The sequence below is a fragment of the Phoca vitulina genome, unplaced genomic scaffold (genome assembly GCF_004348235.1).
Source record: "Phoca vitulina isolate PV1807 unplaced genomic scaffold, GSC_HSeal_1.0 scaffold26, whole genome shotgun sequence".
Classification (NCBI taxonomy): domain Eukaryota; kingdom Metazoa; phylum Chordata; class Mammalia; order Carnivora; family Phocidae; genus Phoca; species Phoca vitulina.
In genome coordinates this window covers 8,842,811-8,864,754 of record NW_022589729.1, presented here as the reverse complement: position 1 = coordinate 8,864,754, position 21,944 = coordinate 8,842,811, and the positions used below count along the sequence as shown (strand labels likewise).

Sequence of the window (21,944 nt, the reverse complement as noted above, 5' to 3'; positions counted from 1 at the left end):
ATGGAGGACAAGACGGCGACAGTTCAGTTCACAAGAAAGCACCGGGACACAGCCACCTGCCTGAAAACGCTTCCTGGGAACTCAGAATCCTTTATGAGAGTGGGGGCCACGCAAAGAGTGGCCACGTCGCCCACTGAACATACGTGTTCAGAGCGTCAGTGTTATAAAGCCATCTCTACGTGACTTTGCAGTGACATATGTGTCAGTGTTTCTCTGTATTATGTCTCAAACAAAATCTAAAAGTCTGGAAGAATATAGATTGTATATAAGACTATATAAGACGATAGCAAGATAATGCACGAGGGAGGAGACAGTCTAGGGAGAGCCTCATAATATGGTTGATGAAGAGACAAGCGGCATACTGAATATGTGGGTCAGTAACAGACGGCATAAATAATGTGTAATACACACACACACACACACACACACACACACATTTTTGTTTACAAATTAACCCACTTCCCAGAAAGAAATACTTGGGAACAAATAATCCTATTTGTTCCCATATAGAAACTAAGATATAACCCATCTTTACGCACAGCCCTGATCAAAACATACTAAATCCCTGGGCTCCATTTTAAGATGCAAAACAAATTTCAGAAATTAAAGAGAGCAAAATATTGGATTACTGGATTTATTAGCAACACAGATGAAGACCTTGAATTCTACAAAGATTTCTTTTTTAACCAGGAAGCTATGGTTGCTCTTGAGAAAGTGTTTGGTATGGAAGAAGATGGAACCTATCAAATAAAATGAGATAATATAAATATTTCATTTAGTCGTTATCATCTCTCTTTATGATGATGAGAAGACATTATTATCATATTTTTTATTCTAACTCATAAAAAATGGTCAATCTTCTACATTTGTAATGGGCTATAGCACACTAATCTTAGTTTGGCATAAAGCTCATACAAACCACTCAATATTTTCAATATAAATGTAATGACTTCTGATTTTAGGGAAAAATAACAATGCTCAAAAACATCACTGGTTAACTCTAACTTCTCCTATTGGTCATTTACGTAAGTATGTGCACTTGCAAAAAATAAAATAAACTTTCTGCATATTCATTATGAAGACGACGGATGATAATCAGTAGGAGAGACAGCAAATTTCTTCTTGAGGATTAGGCTCCAATTGGTTGAATTTCAACATCAACCTGGCAATTTTACTATTAAGTCAGCAGAAGTGAGTTCTTATATACTATGCCACTTACTACCGGAGAACATCAGGCAAAGGGAAAAGAACACGCTAGAATAAATTGTGCATTATTTCTGGCATTAGTTAAAGGAACAGAGCATCAGAAGAAAAAAAAATACAGTACCATTGATTTTTACAGGTGTTTAATACAGATAAGCTGAGAAAAGGGTTTCCATTTTAAGCCCAGTGATGGCTAAAGATGCATTCAAATATGTTCAAAAGCAATCTAAAGTCTTCTAAAATGGTGTTTAAGCTATTCAAGCAAAACGTAAATAGTTTTTGTCGTAGTACTGAGGAATGTAGAACAAAAACAGAGTCCAAGGAGCTGACTCTGGCACACTGCCGGCCACTGTAGAATCAGGGGGTCATTAAAACAGAGGTAATACTGTTTATCCATTACATGATCACAGGTTATTTAGAGAAAACAGTAGCAGACTGTCCTTAGAAAGGTAGGAGGCATAATTACCCTGGAAGCCTCCAAGTCACACTCTCAGAGAACATACCGAAAGAAACAATCAAGTTGACGACTCAAATATATGCTGAAGAGAGATATTATGTAAAGAAACCAAATCCATGATGTTTTCCCTTGTCTGTTTTTAATGTTTCTTTAAAGCTCATTAGAAAGAATAGGAAACATTTTGCTTTTATCTGAAAACACCAAGTGGATACATTTAAGTGCTTTGCAGAAACCAAATCATAAAAAAAGTTCACGTTTGCATGAACACCGAATGGATAGTGTTTCTACTTAACTTATTTTGGAGGGCCATTGACCCTCCATTTCTTCAGACCTCTTTGTACAGCAGATTACATAATGAGCAAGGCAACAAAGAGAGCAACTGTTTTGACCACATGGACACAGCATTCCTAGATGCCGTAAGACAATGAGACGCTGGCTTTGGACATTCTTCACCATATATAACGATTGGTCTTCCTCATATGAGCAATCAGTCTTTCTTTCTTAGAAATACATTTTGACAGGCCATACCACCCTGAATGTCCCTGATCTCAGAAATACATTTTGATAACTCCAGCTCAAATATAAGTCTAATTTCCATAGTCTGTGTCCCTTGTACATTTTTTTATCTACTCCTTCCTCTCCATGAGCTTGGCCAGATACCGTCTCTTTCCCATTACTATCATGGCCATACCCTAATTGACAGCAGGGCAGGTGCTCTTGTGTGAACAAATAAGAGGGGTCGTGGTTAGCCAGAGCCCTCTGGTCAACTGACCAGTAAGCATAATTCTAGTGCCCATTTTCTACGCCGTACAGCAAGGAGGGCCAGGCTGACATAAATGAGGTTAAAAAGGGCTCAGTATACAAAGCATCCTTCTCATCACAAGTATTAGAGTAAGTACAAAACATCATGTTAACTAGGATAAAGGAACACTGCACAGCTGAATGGGTCCGTGTTAAGCATTGTGCGGTATAAGCTAGAGGAACGGCCAAAGCTGGATGGGATTATTGTAAAGATGTCCAGTCACCAACAGATCCCGAGAGCCTTAATGGCTGACTCCTATTCTGGAGATGCTAAGGGAGAAAGCCCACACTCGATGCTGCCCTGTGTTAAGCACATGACATGATCAGCTAAAAGTCAGAGCACCTAGAGAAATAACCTTGACAAGTCTGGTGAACGATACTTCGGATGCTAACCTGCTCTGCTAAGCCATCTGTGTGTCTCAGTTTCCATATGTAAAATGTCATGGGACTCCTTTATGTCATCAGTACTAAGGGGACATGTAAGGGCAGTCTTTGTAATGTCGGGAACTTAGTAAGATTTTGGAATTTAGTCGTATTTGTAATATTATGGAATTGGATTAAAAATGGATGAGGGACCATAACTCAGAGGATATCAGAATTTATATTATATGGAGTTATACTAATATATAGATTTTGACTCTAAGTAGGTGGGGCAAGGGGGTAGCCAAGATCACAAGTTGTGAAGCTAGAAAATCAAGATCCAAATCTTTTTTTTTTCAATTTAAATTCAATTAATTAACATATAATGTATTATTTGTTTCAGGAGTACAGGTCTGTGACTCACCAGTCTTATATAATACCCAGTGCTCATTACAACATATACCCTCCCCAATGTCCATCACCCAGTTATCCCATCCCCCAACCCTCCTCCCCTCCGGCAACCCTCAGTTTGTTTCCTAAGATTAAGAGTCTCTTATGGTTTGTCTCCCTCTCTGGTTTCATCTTGTTTCATTTTTTTCTCTCTTCCCCTATGATCCTCTGCCTTGTTTCTTAAATTCCACATATCAGTGAGATTATATGATAATTGTCTTTCTCTGATTGCCAAATCTTTTTTTGACCAACACTGAGTCCCATTTGGGAGGTCATGTAACTCCTCAGGTGGCTTCTCTGTAAAATGGGGAAATAGGAAAACCTGTCCCTCCCAGGGATGTCCTAGTGAAGCTCACACAAGTTGATATGGATGAAACTGTCTGTTAATGCTCCAGCACTATACACATACAATGGTTATTATTATTTAGCTGGGTTTATACCACAAAGTCCAGCTTACGGAGGGAGAAAATCATTCAGTAAACATGCTCACTCCCTAAGGGAAGAATTCTTACCACTCTTGCGAATTTGAGGAATAGTATCTCAGTTGCATTAACTGGTGTTTATTAATGTATTATGAACCTCTGCCGTGGCATCTGATTCACAATAAAGAGATTAAGCAGACTAATTTGTCATTTATTTTCCAATGCCTGCTTTCCTGCCCACAGCACCACTAATATCCCAGGAGCTCCTCAACCCAATTATTTCCCATTTTTGCATTACTTGCTGAAAGTAGTGCTAATGTGCCCAAAAGGCTTTGCTCCTTGGTGATGGGAAAAAACAAAAAACCAAAAAACAACAACAAAACAAACCAACAACAAAAAAGCTCCTGCTCTGCCCACCACAATACTGCTGTCATTTGAGGAGAAGAAACACCCCCGGACCACTGGGCCGTATATAGCCATCAAACCAAAGTAGCAGCCTGACTGCACTGTGGACATGAGCTGCAGACGGGTGCTTATTCAGTGTTTGGTTTGGGGGTGGAAGGGAATTCCATCTGTAGAATGAAATTCACAACCTAGAGAGAGCTGAATTATACTATGCCTGTATACACGAACAGTTTTCTTTGCTTGTTTGGGGAACTGCGTGTCAAAATCACTCAAGTAACTGGCAGATTCAACTTTTTTCCTTCTCAAAAAATTAATAACCGGTTGTTTAGCCAACTCCAAATATTAATTTGCAAACTAATTTGTGAATGTAGACACAACTCAATAGAAGAAGCATAAAGATTCCTCATTGTCTATGCTTTTTAATCCAGCCTCATAAACGGTTTTCAACCCTACCATGTAATATTCCTGCTACTTTCTTCAGTCTGTTTCACTGTGAAAATGTGCTTTTTGCTTATCCCAGGAGTTTCTGTATTGCTTAAGGCAAAATACTCCAGCGCACGTTCATAACTATGAACTGTAAACATTTTTCTACCTTATTCTGCCCAAGGCACAGAGCCCGTTTAAACGCCTGTGGATAGTTTCAGAAGCATACAAGACTCCACAGAGTTACCAAAAATAATTATTTTCTAAAACTTTCCAATTTTACCAACAACATAAAACTTATATTTTAAAAATCTGATAATTTTAGCTGTAGGGAGATACTGAAAACAAACTCTGTGTGTGTGTGTGTGTGTGTGTGTTTATTTCAAATACAATCAGCTTCAAGGATGAGATACAATAGATTAAGTTCATCTCTATAAGGTTACTTCTTACCATTATTTTCTTAAATCCTCCCCCCAGCCCCCCACCCCCGCCATGCCTTGCTTTAATCAAGGATAGAACGTTAAGGGCTTGATGCAGGGCAGAGGCATAGATTAGTGGTTAGCATAATAGCATGAAAGCCAGGAAACACGAATTCTATTCTTGGCCAAGTGGTCTTAGGTGAGCTCATGATTTACAGCCTCAGTTTCTCCATGTATAAAAGGAAAGTGTTGCACATCCCGCAAATGAGGGCTTCACAAATGGTAATATTATTCAGTGCTGACTATGTGCCCGGCACTAAGCTAAGCACTTTAAAAGGATTATTTTATTTAATCCTTGGAAGTAGATAATATTGTTATCCCGATTTTACAAATGAGGTGCCTGAGGTATGAAGACGTGAACGGTCCAGGGTTGCACAGACGGGAAATGCCAAGGCTGACTTCTAAGCCATGGGCCACTCCGCTCTCTACTTTGCTCCTTTCAGCATCATTGGAAAGCGCTTCAAGGAATGGCATAGACCACATACCAATCCAGAAATTTTCCAGACTAGGGGTCCAGATTTTCCCTCTTCTCTTGGGGGTCTGTGGCTATGCTTCCAAATGCACACACACTAGGCCACTCCCGCCACCTGCCCCGGGAGCAGGACCCCTCTGGCTCAGGCCTCCCTGGCTGCGCGGCACCTGGGTGCCCCTCCCCCCACCCAGCAGCAGTTGCAACACAGCGGAGCTTGGTCTGCCAACTGAACCCAGGACACGCGGTGCACAGCTGGTGGCAGGAGGCTCAGATTTCTGATGCACTGAACACCATGGAGGAGCCCTGTCACACGACCATTATGAAATCACATGCTCGATGCTGATTTTTCTAGCAGAAGTGTGTGGACTATTTAAAACTTCCCTCCCGCAACCCCCCCACCCCCCCGCCCCGGCTGGGGGTCAAGTTCAGCTTGGGGAATATTGGCCATATGTCATTTGCCGTCATTATTTTCTTTGCAAAATTAGCAACAAACACACAGAAACTGGCTGGCAGAGGACAATTTCTACAATTGCTGACAGCATGTGTACCAAATGGCAGACTTGCAAAGTGTAAAAGAACGACACCAGGCCTCTCTGCTCGAACCTGGTGTTTGCAGGAAAAGAAAGCCCAAACTTAACCCACGCGGAGGGTAAGGGAATGCCTCTTTCACTACTAGGATTCCTCTTAGGTATCAGAGCTAACTTGCCAAAGCAGAAGCAAAGGTCTAAAAGGTCTTACCACAGAATATCTTTGGGGTGCTGTCTGAAACATGGTTTTAAAATATACCACACTGCTGAGGATTCACTGGAAACAGTGGTCATTTAACACATTTCCTAACTGTGAAATTAATAAGAGCTGTCAATCTTCACATTTCATGATTTGGGTCTGTCTTTTGTGTGTAAGCCAAAAATAAATAAGGAATACTACATTAAAGGAAACAAAAATGTCCTGATACTTTAAAGTATCTGGAATAAGGTTGCAATTGGTGAACTTCCCTGAAATTCAAGAGTGTTTGTACGCAATTGTTAGATCAGTATCTGCGCGATTAAAAGAACTAAACTGGGTTAAGAAAAGCCTGATATCCACTAAAACCTAATTGGAAGGAAGAGAAAAAAAAAGAATTATACGTATGACTTTTAAGATGTTTTGAAAAACTTCTCCCTATAAAGAGGCCTTTTAAAGAGGGCAAACACTGAAGATTTGCTAATAAAGAGAGGATATCTTTCCACCAAAGAAGTCATTAACACACTGTGGGGTGTAGATCAAGGCTTAGGGAAAACATTTTTTGGTCTTTTTATGTTCAGATATTCTCTTTACAAAACACTGCTTCCTTTGGTTAAAAAATCAAAATTAAATTTAAACAATTTCATAGCATTGCAAACTGTTTTTATTAAAGAAAAAAAAAAAAAAAACAATAAAAAACCCAGGAGCTTAGTGCATCAATATAATAGGAGCAAACTTCCTTAAAAGAAGGAATACTTTGGGAAAACTTGCCCTGGACACATATTGAATGATTGGAAGTTGTGACAGACCCTACAAAACTAACTTTTCTCCTTATAAATATTGAAAAAAACACCGACAGATGCAAATGAACTCCTGAACTCAATCCTTGGTCTTTAAAATGTATTTCAATAGAATAGCCAATGTATCATCTAAGTATGAAGAAGATGTACAGTAATAGCATTCTGAAAAACGAATTAAGAACACGTTGTCATCAACTCCAGCAAAAATAATAAAGGTAGAAAAGATTAAGAGGCAAGCATATCTTTCAGAATTGTAAAATGGGTTTATAGGTCTTCTAATAACAACTTTTACTCAAACCTTACATAAATAGGCTTAGATACAAATATTATGTGGGCTGTGTGGACACTCCCAGGTTCCTAATCATGTTTAGGGATTACTTGATAGAACAGAGACATTTCATTCCAATTGGGCCGGGGGATTACAGCAAAGAAACATCTAATATTCCATTTTTTAATTTCATGCATTTTTTATTTACCTTTAATGATGCTGTATATATTCATCATCCTGAAATATTAAAACAGTATGAAAAAAGTAATAAATTGGTGGAAAATTTAGGGAATAGGAATGCAACAGCACGCAAATCATACACTATCAAGTGCTTGATACACATTTAAAATTACTGCCTACTACGGCAAAGCCAAATTCCTAGCAGATTTCTGAAGCACAAAGTCACAATAAGAAGATCAGCAGAACAGACTGAAATAATAGAATATTCATCCCTCTAATCCATATGCAATTCTTTAGGGCTTTTTTTTTTTTTTTTTTAACAATGCATATGAGGTCTGACTGTATTCAGGATTTAAATAAGTTGTCTCTCTCCTTCCTGCTCCTCTCTATTTTTATGTAAAAAAAATGTATATACAGTTATCATTTCTGCACTGTTGCACCCACGAAGACAAGGTGAGCACATTCTCTCACACCTCAAATGAAACAAAGGCATTTTTAAACAACAAAAGTGTTAGAAGAAATACCGATCACTCAGCCCACTAAAGCCTCCTGAAACAGCTTTTTGGGAAGAAGGAAAGTTGGTGTCATTCATGGGGGGCATGAAGTGATGCTTTTGTCCTTTAATTACCAATTAATGGATTGATATAATGTTACATTTAAATACCGACAAGAAGTGCTAAGGGCATTTCATCGTTGCTCATTCACCTTCCCTTGCAGAGAGATGAGACTGTCTACTGGGCATTAATAAATATCGTAACAAGGAATAGAAAATCACAGAGGCAGAAGCCTCCATCACCTGGCTTGGCATGAACATTTCTGGGAGAGCCCCTGGAAGTCTGAGAGAGGGCAGGACACACTGGACATGCGATGTCCGGCACTAAGATCCCCGGGCAGACGCCTCGCAGCCCGTGTTCTAACTGCCCCATGTTCACAGCAGTCATCCTGCAGCAGGAATGGTGTTTTTACAATGACTTTCTTTCGATTTCTTTGTATATTCTGATTTATTTTTCTTTAATGAACACTTACTACCTTATAACAAGGAGGAAAACCAAGAAAAGAGAAACTACTTAAAATGCTACCTATTCCTTAAAGCCTCACACATATCTCCTTCTTTAAGAGGCTTTCTTCCATTCACGCAAAAGAATGGTCCCTCCTTTTTTTTTTCCTAAAGATTTTATTTTCAAGTAATCTCTGCACCCAGCGTGGGGCTCAAACTCACAACCCCACGATCAAAAGTTGCATGCTCAACTGACAGAGCCAGCCAGGTGCCACCCCCCCCCCCCCCCAGCCCCATCCCTCCTTTATGCTAATGTTGCTAGCAAATTTCTTATGCCCAAATCATATTCTGCCTTGTGATATGGTCCTTTGCCTTATAAGCATGACTTTTATAAGATTAAGTCCCTTCAGGACAAAGGCTGGGCCTTCTTTTCTATTATTTTCTCTCTTCTAGTACTCATCATGACTCTTACCACCTAGTAGGTATTTAATAATTTGTTGTTGTTGTTGAATTGATTAAAACTAGTTTTATTAAGTGTTTTTATTTCTGTTACACTCACTGTTTTTCAGCTCACTACTCCACTTAGACAATTCTGCCAATTGTAGATGCGCTTAGTTACCATGAATGACATGAAATACAGAGATGTAACACCTTCTAGAAAATCAGCTGGAGGGGGACCTGCATGCCCTACCACTTCAAACACTGACCCGAACAGAAAAGGCGGTGTGCAGCTCTGCAGAAAAATGAAAACATTTACAGGATGTGGAGCAGAGACAAACAATAAAAGGTTAGAAATAAAGGTTCCCATTTTCACCAAACAATAGCAAAATGTATAGGAGATGATGGGGGTATGTGGCAGAGAGAAGAAAAGAGTTCTTCGTTCCACCTAGGAGAGAGAAATAGGAGTTTCTTTGGGGGAAGAGATGCAGCTACACCCAAATTTAATAAGTATGAAACCACAGCCTGGTAAAACTTTAATTGAGAAGAAAAGCCTTAAGGAAATTCTCACATTCCAGACTACAGCTCTTAAAATCCTTTGCCAACCCCTCTCTGCCATTTGCCTGGTAGTCACACGTCACCATTTCTCTCTAGCTCTCATGATACATTCCAGAGTCAAGATAAGCTGAGAATCCATCCGATTTTAATCCAGTTCCTTCCTGACATTTTATAGCTTATTCTTTCATTCCTCTTGAAAGACATTAAAACACTTGAGAGGCAAGATATTCAAAAGATGGAGCGATGAATGCAAGAGGAAAAGAGGAGAAAGAACTTGTTAAAGCTGATGTAAACTGCAGAAAAAAAAAACAAAGCTAATGTCTTCTTATTCCCTCTCTGTCTTATGTCAGAACGAACTGCCTTCAATTCTAAAGATGATTGAAGACCATCTTTTTTTTTTTTTTTTTTCCAGTTCAACTTCCTATTCCAGTAAGCCTTTGGACTCTAGGCAATCATTCAAGAATTCAGGAGTGTTCTCAAGTTCTTGTGTGAACCAAGATGTGTCAGTCTACAGCAGGTGTTTCAGTTGCTCTGAGATTCTCTGCCGAGTACACCCAGCATTTGGCTCAAGCTTCTTCCAGACAATACATGGTTTTGCAATTAGCCACCCAGACTTGTTAGGGTTAATAAATTACCTGATATTTATAACTGGTGACAAGAGGACAAGGTGTCACAGATGAGGGGGCAGAGAAAGTGATAAGATTTTGCTAATTTAAAATTCGATGCCAAGTGCCAACTCCATTCACGAAAGCTTGTCTTCCTTTTCCCTTAGAAGTATTCCTTTCCTTGTCTATAGGTTCTCTCCTTAGGATTTCAGGAACTGTGCTTTCCCTACCTTTGAGGGTGAGGAGGTTAGGAGTTCTAACTGTGTGTGGCACAAACATACCCATCTTTGGAAACTCTGGCATAGTAAGTCACAGGATATCAGACTGGGATCATTTTACTTTCTCTATAAAGATGGAGATGTATTTTTTTAGAGTTGTTTGAGGTTGACATTATTTGATAGTGAATTTCAACCTGTGCCACGTTTCTAAAATGGAATTTCCTTATGAAATAATGATATTTTCTAAAAGTCTAAATGGATGACAAATTATATAAAATAACACTTGGAGGAAACCAATTTTTAACAAACCCAACTAAAATCACCTCAAGTGTAAAAAAAAGATGATGAATAACAACAGAAAATTTATCACTTGAAAACAAAGAATGGTATCAAGGTTGTAACTGTACTTCTTGGCAAAACGCTCACACATTAATAAATTTAAAGAAAGAGAGATTGTGGGACACCTGGGTGGCTCAGTCGGTTAAGCGTCTGCCTTCGGCTCAGGTCATGATCCCAGGGTCCTGGGATTGAGTCCCACATTGGGTTCCCTGCTCAGCGGGGAGTCTGCTTCTCCCTCTCCCTTTGGCCCTCCCTCTGCTCGTGCTCTCTCTCTCTCTTTCTTTCTCTCAAGTAAATAAATAAAATCTTAAAAAGAAAGAAAGAAAGAGAGATTGTACTGAAAGTAGTAAATATTTTTTTCCCAGTCCTTCCCTCTTCAGCCAATCAAACCCACTGGCACACATGTACTTGTTGTTTAACAAAGTGAATTACGCAGGTGTGTGGAAGGCTTATCTGTAAGTCATCAAGGATTTATGCTACTCCTTAGGCTTGGGCTGCTTCCGGGTATCACGGATTATCACTGTGTTCCTTCATTTGTTTATATAAATGGGCCAATGGCTGTTGAAACACTTCAGAGCACTTAACTAAAGCAAACAAAGCTCTTGAACTTTAAATATCCAACAAGAGGAGCGATTGACAAGTAAGACTACTTAGCAAATCTCAGTATCATTTGGAACCTTAATACAATCTTCCAGATCTACAAAGAAGGCACACAACCCAGACATTTATCTTAACTTAGGCTCCACGTAGAAGACACTATCCTGATTTGAGAACAATTTTAAAATATAATGCTGCCATCTAGTAGTTTTGCTTGCTTTCTTTAATTGTTGCTGAGACTGAAGATGGGTCTACCCACACAGAGAAGGGAAAGAGGGTGTTGGCTCCTATCTTAGCCTTCTAGCTTTTTGATTCCCTCTCACTCTTCACTGCTTAAACTCAAAGATATTTCAGAGGGAAATCTTGTGATGGGAAACTTAGATTAACATCACAGTACCTGGATCTCTGTCCCAGCACTCTCATTATCTGAAAGACTGTGCACAACTCACCATCCTTCCCTGAGAACCATGTCTCTGATCTGTAAAAGGTGGGAACAGGATTGAATGCAAAGGTCCCCTTCAATTCTACTAGCCAATTATTCTACTATTTAATGTATTTACAATAATGAAATCAATTATTTGATTTATACTGGTAGCTAGAGAAAGAAGGCCACAGTACTGTTGCATATAAGGTTATATAAACTATTCCCAAACAGTAGCAATGGTTTCTTTGTGTTGTTTCTTTTATGTTTAGAAAGAAACTAATCGTATGTCTCTCTGGTGATTTTTGGAGATGTTAATATCATGATTGCATCGGGGATGTTGGAGAATCATTCTTGTATCTCCCTCTGGAATTCCGTATCTTACTATAGTTACTTGAATATGGCTTTGCTCTAGTGCCAGGAGGAAAAACACAAAAGAAAACACATTCTTTTTAAGAAATTTGAATCACTTCATCTCATTTCCATTTTCCTTTCCAGGCTGACAAATATGTTGAATTTCAGTTCTTCCCGAACTTTCAGGTTTTCTCATTCAACCGACTGTCTTATCTTCTCACCTGGAGTGTTAGAGCGACCAGGTTTCTGGTGGGAATGCAAGCTTTCTTTACAGGGTTCAAGGCATTAGCCTGCAAGAGATTTCTCAGGAAAATGCAAAACTTCCAGCTAGCGGACTGTGATTTCATCACCCATTGTTCAAAAAGCATTGCAGTTGTGATTGCTTCGGCAGCCCATATACTAAAATTGGAATGATACAGAGAAGATTAGCATGGGGCCTGCACAAGGATGATGCACAGATTTGTGACACATTCCAGATCTTTCTCTATGGCCACACCACCCTGAACATGCCGGGTCTTGTCTGATCTGGGAAGCTAAGCAGGGGGGAAAGACTGCTTAGTTATACCCAGGTGCTGTACGCTTCACAAAAAAAAAAAAAGTACAAAGCATTAAAGTAATATTCCCAACTTTTGCTACTTATCCACTGCCCTCCATTACAATGACCACGTTCATTTTGTTTACACCCTTTACAGGCTCCCAGCTGCAAGACATTCCTCTTCTTTATCCTTTTCCTGATAGAACCACATGCACACCTAACTGTGGAGCGAAGTCCAAACCAGCTGGGAAACGAGATTCCTTGCCCCACATTCCTCAAGAACTGCCATTTTAGGGAGCAATGGCAAGGTCTTGTCACGTGCTTCTCTGTGTTTTAAGCTTCTTTTTCTTCTTCTTCTTCTTTTTTTTTTATGGTAAAAGCCTGTATTAGAGAGAGTTTGAACCACTGAATGATAAAATGTAGTCTTAGGCACAGATGCTGCAGGGAATAGCTTTTGAAATTCTCCAACATACTAAGTTATAATTGGGTTTTAATGCATTAAATGGCTGAGTAATTTAAATGTTAGGAAAAGAAAACAGTCTTTCCTAGAGTTTATGAAGTGGGAAGCCTATTTCTTATAATGATTAACTGTGAGTCATCATTTCAAACACAAGCATCCGTTTGCGTATGCTCCAGATAAGGCGTGCTGAACGCACACAACAATTTACCAAACTAGTGTCTTATGCTGATGGCTGCTGCGCATTGTATCTGTGAAATGAAGATGGGAAGTAACAAACCAAGCACCATGTTGAATTTGCTGTCTACCTGCTCCACCCTACTCAAAGAAGAATACTGTTTTAAAAGCATATATTCAATGTCTGCCTGCATCCGGTCCTGCTTGAAGAGAGAGACTGTACTAGGATTAGGAGGTCAACAGCCTAGAGAATTTGTCACGGTGGCCTGGAGGCCTAGTCTTGATAACTTGATCCATCTGGCTGCTTCTTACAGAAGCCTCTCTTTATCATCAGGTTTGGGCCCCACACCACGAAAATCATGAGAGTCATGGTGGGCCCTCTTCCGCACTTCATGACCAGGGATGCAGAAAATGTGGGCAAAGTTACCCCTACAGATCACTTCTGAAAGCTCTGGGCCAAGAGACAAGTCCTTCTTGTACATTCTTCCTGCCCTTTAAGGCAAGGTTTGAACGGAGAAATCCTTGCCCTGAGCCTCAGAAGAACAGTATGTGGGAATGAGCTGTTTACCACTCAAAACCACTACTGTTTACATATGTGAATAGTGCTTAGATGTTCTCCTGGTAAAAAGAACACAGAAAAACATGGGTAATAATACCCACACTGAGTTGCTGTAAGTGTCCAATAGGATAATGCAGGCAAAGACAGTGTAAGGAGCTTTGCAAATGCAATGTTATCATAAGGGAAACGAGGCCTCTGAATTTGTTAGCAATGCTTCAGAGACTGAAAGAAGGAAAAGACAGTCTGAAAATGTAAGATGGTGGATTCCAAGTTATACTGAATGTAACACAAAGAAGCTAATAAAGAATGAGACAAGTCAGTTTGGTTCATATTGATGCTGGAAGGATGGACAGTCAGTAGAACTTAGCAGCTCTGGGTTCAATCCAGTCTCTGCCCCCAAATAGCTGTGTGATCTCAGTGAGGTTGCATATACTCTAGAAAGCCTTTTAAATAGAGGAAGACTTAAAGTAATATATCTCCTTGGCATCAGCATCCTAACAAGGACCCTCTGGAAACATAATGGTACAGTATCCTCAGACTAGTACTGAAAGGTACATAGTCTTAGGCAGATGAGTCTCCCATTACCAGCTGAGTCCCAGATTCTAACAGAATCCATTAGCTCTTCTGTGGCAAGTCCTTCCCAACCAAGGGAGCCAACCTATTGTCTCAGTTGAAGGGTCAATCAATGTCAATTCTGTAGCATATAGCCGGGAGCATAAATTCCCACTCGAGTTTCTTATATTTCCCTTGCTAACAAAACTGGAGAACAGCAATATTAACCTAAATATTCTCATATGTTGAGATGTAAAGGGAGAGCAGATAGAGTTACTTTGAATTTAAGCTGAGTGTTAATGATAAAGTGTTCAAGTCACCATGATCTAAGCAAATGTTGAAGGAAAAAACACACACATGCACAGAGACACAGAGACGGTGTGCAATCAGTAAGTCAACGCACATTGGCTAAAGTACAGTCTAGTACAACACATTTATCTGGATTTGTAAACAAATAATACAGTGAACTGTAGTATCAGAATCAAATGCGCGGTGCGGAATAACGCATGCTGGCAAACCTACTGACCTTGAGTGGGAAGTCCCTGCTGTGTGATCTGAGCTTGCCAGTTCTATCGAGCGCCACTTACCACTTGGCTCAGGAGTCACGACAGGTGATAAGCAGAGGTTAGTGATAATACTGCTATTACATTATTCGAATATTATTGGCTATCATGTGAAAATTGCTTTAGAAGCATTTCTCGATTTAATTTCATCCTTATACTATTAAGCTTTTAGGGTGAATATTATTGATCCCATTTTACAGATAAGGAAACTGAGAGTTTAAGGGACCTCATGTTTCTGAATCCAAAGGTCTCGCTCTTAATTTTAGGCCATACTACATAAATTCCAATCTCAGGTTGGATCCCAGAGTCTTTTTTTTTTTTAATTTTTTTTAATTTTTAATTTTTATTTTTTTAATCTTTTTAAAAGATTTTATTTATTTGAGAGAGAGCAAGTGAGGATGAGCAGGGGGAAGGGCAGAGGGAGAGGGAGAAGCAGGCTCCCTGCTGACGACCCTGAGATCATGACCAGAGCCAAAGGCAGATGCTTAACAGACTGAGCCACCCCGGTGGCTCTGGATCCCAGAGTCCTCAGTAAAATGATCCTAGATTATGTCTGGTCCTTAATTCAGAAAGGAACTTGAAATTATTCCTTTGTACGTTTCCATAGTTTCATTCTGGAAGGGCTTGGAAAGCTCTGCAATGATCAACTGACCAAGTGGCCGTTGGTTAGTAACCTTCAATACCTACAACTGGGGCAGAATTTTCGTGAGAGCGCTTTAAGTTCTTCTCTCATTCCCAGCTATATCAGAAGGAGACTGACCCTCACTGCCTGTCACAGACTTTGACATTGAAGTATTGATTGCTTCAAAACTGCAAGAAAAATACAGCTCAGATTTACAGGTTATGATCATAAAAAAACCTTGGAAGAATTATTTATACTAAATGATAATAGTGTAAAATTCTGCGGATAAAGGAATTATGGTGATGTTCATTTTCTTCTTTAGGTTGGTCTGTATTCTTAAAATATTTTACAGTAGATATGCATTATCTTGTTACTGGAAAAGTTATGTTAAAAATAACATGGTCGGGGGCGCCTGGGTGGCTCAGTTGGTTAAGCGACTGCCTTCGGCTCAGGTCATGATCCTGGAGTCCCTGGATCGAGTCCCGCATCGGGCTCCCTGCTCGGCAGGGAGCCTGCTTCTCCCTCTGACCCTCCCCCTTCTCATGTGCTCTCTCTCTCATTCTCTCTGTCTCAAATAAATAAATAAAATCTTTAAAAAAAAAAAATAATAATAACATGGTCATACACTGGTCTGATGATTTTATTTAAAAATAAGTCTCTAAAATGTTCTCTCTTATTGTAACAAGACACACCTTATTCTGTGCTGGTTTTTTAAACTTATTAAAATGTGATCTGTAGTTACGTCATATTTATTTTGATTTCTATCATCTGAGAGTAACTGTGGGGAATGCTGTGATAAAATCCGAGCTCTGTCCCTCACTAACTGCATGACCTAGAGTAATTTAACCTCCCCATGAATAATGATACAATTTCCTTGCAGTGAGGTGAAGTTTCTTAAAATTCTCTATCCCTCCATAGTTTTTCTTCCCTCTTGTTTAATATAGAACTTATTTCATATAAGCCATTTGACACTTAGCCTTTCTTAAATTGACTTTTTGCGTGTTACTCTGTTTCACCAACTGGTCAAATGAATAGAAGGGTACACAGCTCTGTCTATAGTGTCAGGTTGAATGTATGGAGAATGTGAAAAGTAAATGAGACCTGGTCGCTCACAATCAAGTAGGGCCTAATAGATTCATATAAATAACCATAAATACAAGTTAAATGCTAAGGGAAATTGGGGAAAGGGAAGGTTAATTCCAAACAGAACTGGAAGCCACAAAGACTTTATATATAGCGTAGCATTGAAGAAGGGCCCTGAAAGATGGACAGTGTTTCACAGGCTGAAAAATGGGGGCATGATCAAGAAAAAGTATGAACGTTTGCATTCTCTTTACATCTCTAGCTCTTAGTATTGTGCTTACACAAATCATCTTCCACTGTTTCATTGCTCATTATTCTCTGCTTAAACCTTTAGTCTTAGTTGGTTGAAATTAACAATGATGGAACATCTCTCATGCCCAAGAAAGAACCAGATTTTGAATTTGGGAGCTATTTCCCAGAGGGAGGAGAGTTTGGCCAGAGCCTGGGACCTTTATAGCCCTCTTAGCTATGCAGGAAACAGATTCTTTTGATACATGACAAAGCCAAATTTTTATCCATATTCTGCAAAGGATAGAAGGCAAGTTGTGTTTTTGTTTGGTTGATGTGAGCTTAAAACTCTGAAAATACCTTAACGTAAGGATGTTTTTACCTGCTTTCTGTTTGGTTGGTTGGGTTTTTCTGCAAAGTGCCTCCTTCCCCAAAGAAAGGTATGCAGCGGCAAATGGAAGCCACGTTACCTAACCTATGTTTTCATTTTTTTAAAGACTTTATTTGTTTGAGAGAGAAAGAGAGAGAGAGCGAGCAGGGGGAGGAGCAGAGAGAGAAGCAGACTCCCTGCTGAGCAGGGAGCCAGACATGGGGCTGGATCCCAAGACCCCAGGATCATGACCTGAGCAGAAGGCAGATGCCTAACAGACTGAGCCACCCAGGTGCCTCACCTAGCCTATATTTTCACATCTGCCAGGTGGGGATGCTTATAGTACCTACATCAGAGGATTACTATTCAAAGTATTTAGCAACAGTAAAAGCTTAACAAATGTTTAAGACAAAGGAATGCATGTGCCTTCTCAATAAAATAATCTATTCTTGGGGGTGGAGGAGGCACAACAAGCTCTTTTTTTTTTTTTTTTAAAGATTTTATTTATTCATTTGAGACACAAAGATAGAGAGAGAGAGAGAGAAAGCATGAGCAGGGAGAGAGGCAGAGGGAGAGGTAGAAGCAGGCTCCTCGCTGAGCCAGGAGCCCAATGTGGGGCCCGATCCCAGGACTCTGGGATCATGACCTGAGCCGAAGGCAGATGCTTAACCATCTGAGCCACCCAGGCGCCCCAACCAGCTCTTTTCTTTAACATTTTAGAGACCTCTTGTTGTTTCTATATGTATTGGCATTTGTATTCTCTACAAGTAGAAAAACCTAGGCACAGTGCATTAACCCCCAAATGAAAAACTGGCTATAAGGAAGTTATTTTACATTTTTTTAATGTCTAATTAACAGGTGAAACCAAAGGCTGTATTTCAGTGACCAGTAACTTCGCTACTGCATTTTCAGTGATGCTGGAATCGGTATGTAAAGAATGCTGTTCTCTCTCCAGTGGTACACCATTTATCCTTACTCTTTTATTAACCCATCGTCTTACTCTACATTGTTTTTATAACAGCTGATTGTGGTACGCAGCTTAGTGAACATTTGTCAACTCCCTGGTATCCCATGGTTAGGGATATAAATGCAGCATTAAGGATCATCCTATTTAATACGGAATATGCACACAGCAAAGGGGCTCAAGACCTTGTTAAAGAGAGGAAAAACAATGGGAAATAGGTATATGCCTAAATGACACTTAACAGAAGATGAAGCTGTCTCAATAAATATGAATCCCATTGATAGAATGACCACGGTTTCATTGTCTAATGAACAGCCCGTTTGATATTAACCTGTGAAATGTATCCTTTCACTAACACTATAACCATTACTTAAAGAACACCAGAGTTCCTGCCACACTGGAGCATATACATATGCATATGCAAGGAGAAATATGCGTAAACAAGGAGAAATCTCCAAGGATAGGAGTGATTGGGCTGGTTGTGTTCAACCAGCTGGCTGCTGGATGATGTTCATCATCATCATCATCATCATCCTCGTCACCACCACCATCATAAGAGGGCCGTTCACTGAGCACTAACCGAACACTGTGCTAAATTCCTTGAGAAATGTTTTCACTTAATTCCCTACAACTACGCTATTCCCATTTTACAGATGAGGAAAATGAGGCAGAACAAGGTTAAGCGGCATGTTTAAGCTCACGGCTAAGAAGCGAGGAAGTCACGATTTGAACAGAGACCTGCCTCACTCCCAAAAACCTCACTGTTAACCACCCTACTTCACCGTCTTCTCACCTTTTAGAGGATTTACGGGACTAAGCAGTAACTAAAATAGCAGCAAACTCAATAATACAAAAACTGTGGTCTCAGTAAAGGCCTGCAAAAAGGCCATGTTTTGAAATGAAAGCATCAATGCGCCGACGGAAAACACACACACATCTACTCGGGAATTTTATTAGCATTTTCTTCCCTGCTGCAACTTTTAATGCGGCTCAACAATGTATTCATTGCAAGGTGCCATTAGGGCTGGGCTCACTTCAAGTGTTACCAATTCATGAGCACATTAATAACATAGTTAATATGAAGTGTTTAGAGCCTCCACATCAGTGACAAATACGACTCAGCCAAATTTCCTGACCACTGAGGCCACGGAGGAACAATTTGGTAGATTTCATCAACAGTTCTAATTATGTTCCTGTCAAGTCGAGAACGAAGTAATCCATAACTGGGGGGTGCTGGAAGACAGTGGCACAGAAGAGTAATTTATGCCCCAGACACGGGGTCCTTTTTGTAGTTAGTGTGCACAACGCTTGACTAACAAGTGGGTTCAAAAAGGAATGTATTAGGGAAAACACAGCCCTCTCTGTTGGAGAGGCTTGTCAGGTGTAAGCTTATGAGGAGTTATGAGGTAATGACTTCCAGAAGTCTTGTTTATACAAGCATCTGGAGTTCAGGGCTCTTGGCGGTGTCAGAACTGCGGGTTGTAAGATGTAGGATATCGGCTCCAAGCCTCTCTCAGACTTTTTTTTTTTTTTTCCCAACTGTTCCATTTGAGCCACGTCTCCAGAGAGGATTTGTGGGCAGACTTTTAAGTGTGACAGGAGGGATGCTGAATGGAGTGAGCCAATGAGGAGTCAACTTAGGGAATAGATTTTTTAAAAATAACATTTCAATCCTCAGATAGCATTATCATCAGAGATACAAGGATATTGTTAGAAGGGGGAGAAAAGGACCCTTTTATGAAGTTATAAATAATGTGCTAATGGAATGTGCAAAGGAATTGTTGGGAACAGTAAACTGAAATGTCACAATACCCCTGCATGCTCCCACCCACACAACTGAACTATGGGACAGACAATTAGAAAAGAGTGGGGCCGGGGGGGAGGGCGTCATGCAGTTTGGAGTGATTTTCCACTGCCGTCTATATTGGGATGCAGCTCCTGTTCTCTCCAACAGGGTAATTTTATACATGGCATTCTTATTAAATATTTCAAAGGGGGGAGGGGAAGGAGGAGGAAGAGGTATGTGTCTGCTGCCTTTTTTCTCTTTTTTTAAGAGTTAAGGCTGGTAACTAGCAGCCGCTTGGTTATTATTACCGATCAGTTGTTAATTAAAATAAAATGAAGCTTTTTAAACTTCAACACCGTATTGCAAATTATGCAAAAGATACAACTAATTGCATTATTAGCAAAAATTACATTTAAAAATAGCTCCACACAAAGAACTAAAATTATCTAATCTAAACTTGCTTTTACCAAATGAAGCCTGAGGAGACAGAGCTCTGGGGAAAACAAGGGTTTTTCTGTCTCTCATTCAACAAAGAGAGAGACAGAGAGACAGAGACAAAGAGAGAATAAATCCTTAAACTTCATTACTAAATATTAATAGAAATAACAAATACATTTGAAATTACCTAAGATAAACTTTTAGATAATGATGTTAGGTCATTCTCACCCAACACAACAGGATATTCATTTGGACATAGTTAATTCTTAATCATCTACAAATAATTTTCCAGGCAATGGGTTGAAGGAAACCAGGACTCATTATTATTAATAAGGCCTTCTTAGGTCTTTAAATGTAAGGGTTGGTCAGAGATGGGGTAGAAATAAGCCCCCAAATGCTAAGAAAGATATTTGTCATTTGTCATTTGCTGGCGACTTACGTGGCATGCATATATATATATAAATATACACACACACACACACACATATATATATATATATATATATATTTTTTTTTTTAAGCTATAAGACTATTATCCACTGTTCCTTTTCCCAAGTTGCTTTTTTCACCTGGGTGGATAGCTGGGAGCTGCCAGTGTCTGCAAATGAATTTTCATGTTTTATTTTGCTACACAGAGACTCCAAGGTGCCCACAGGTCCCTTTGGGCTCACTCACGCCTTATAACTGGCAATATACTAATGCAAAAGTAGAGGGTGCACTTGTCTCTGCAAGCAAGCACTACAAAATGGCTCAGTTGATATCATTTTGCATTTAGTATTTTTTGGATTAAATATTTTTCCTATCCACCCCCGCCCCATGTTTAAAGCCACCACCATCTCTCAGGAGCGGCATTTACTTTGGCAAAAGCAAAACACTATATGGATGAAAGGACAAGTATGATATGCATTTTGGGGAATTCCTTCTTGCTTAACTTGGACGGAAGCTCCCAAGCTGAATGGAAAGTTCCTTTTAACTATGAGTTTTGGCCAGGTTACCCCTGTAGGTGGAGAATACAAGCATTATTCTCCTAAACCATGAGAGAGAAAGAAGTTACTTATGGAAATGTCATCCCACTTCAGGATCATACATATAACCCTTTCAGTAAACAGTCAGGGCCTGGGGAGCATCTTATATCTAACAACTCAGGGAATAAAAGCAGCAAGCTACTTTGGTAGAATGATCATATTCGCTAATGAGTAAACTGGGTAATCTGACAGCAAGACCCAAGGCCCGGAGTCTGGCAGAAGACAAGGCTATCCCATTTTATTCTTTTTTTTTTTTTTTTTTTTTTAAGATTTTATTTATTTGAGAGAGAGAGAGAGAGTAAGACAGCACAAGCAGGGGGAGTGGCAGGCAGAGGGAGAAGCAGGCTCCCCACTGAGCAAGGAGCTGGATGCAGGGTTCAAACCCAGGACCCTGGGATCATGACCTGAGCTCAAGGCAGATGCTTAACCGACTGAGCCACAGGTGTCCCCATTATCTTCTTTTTTAAAAGTCCTCCACCATCAGCTTCACTTTTTAATTTGATTTCATTTTTCTCTTAGAGGTTGTCCACCGCGATTTAGGAGAGTAACAGAACAACTGAATAGAACAACTGAACAACTGAAAGGCAACGACTGCACTAAACTCACATAATGGTA

General features: G+C 39.8%; 1 protein-coding gene and 1 non-coding gene across 13 annotated transcripts in view; one reads left to right on the top strand and one right to left on the bottom strand.

The window, feature by feature from the left end:
- ESRRG (estrogen related receptor gamma) overlaps nt 1-21,944 on the bottom strand; it is a 563,748-nt gene that overhangs the window by 302,375 nt on the left and 239,429 nt on the right. The window lies entirely within an intron of this gene.
- On the top strand, nt 12,348-12,452 carry LOC116643615. Its single transcript, XR_004301580.1, has one exon. It is a non-coding gene; the product is annotated as a U6 spliceosomal RNA (small nuclear RNA).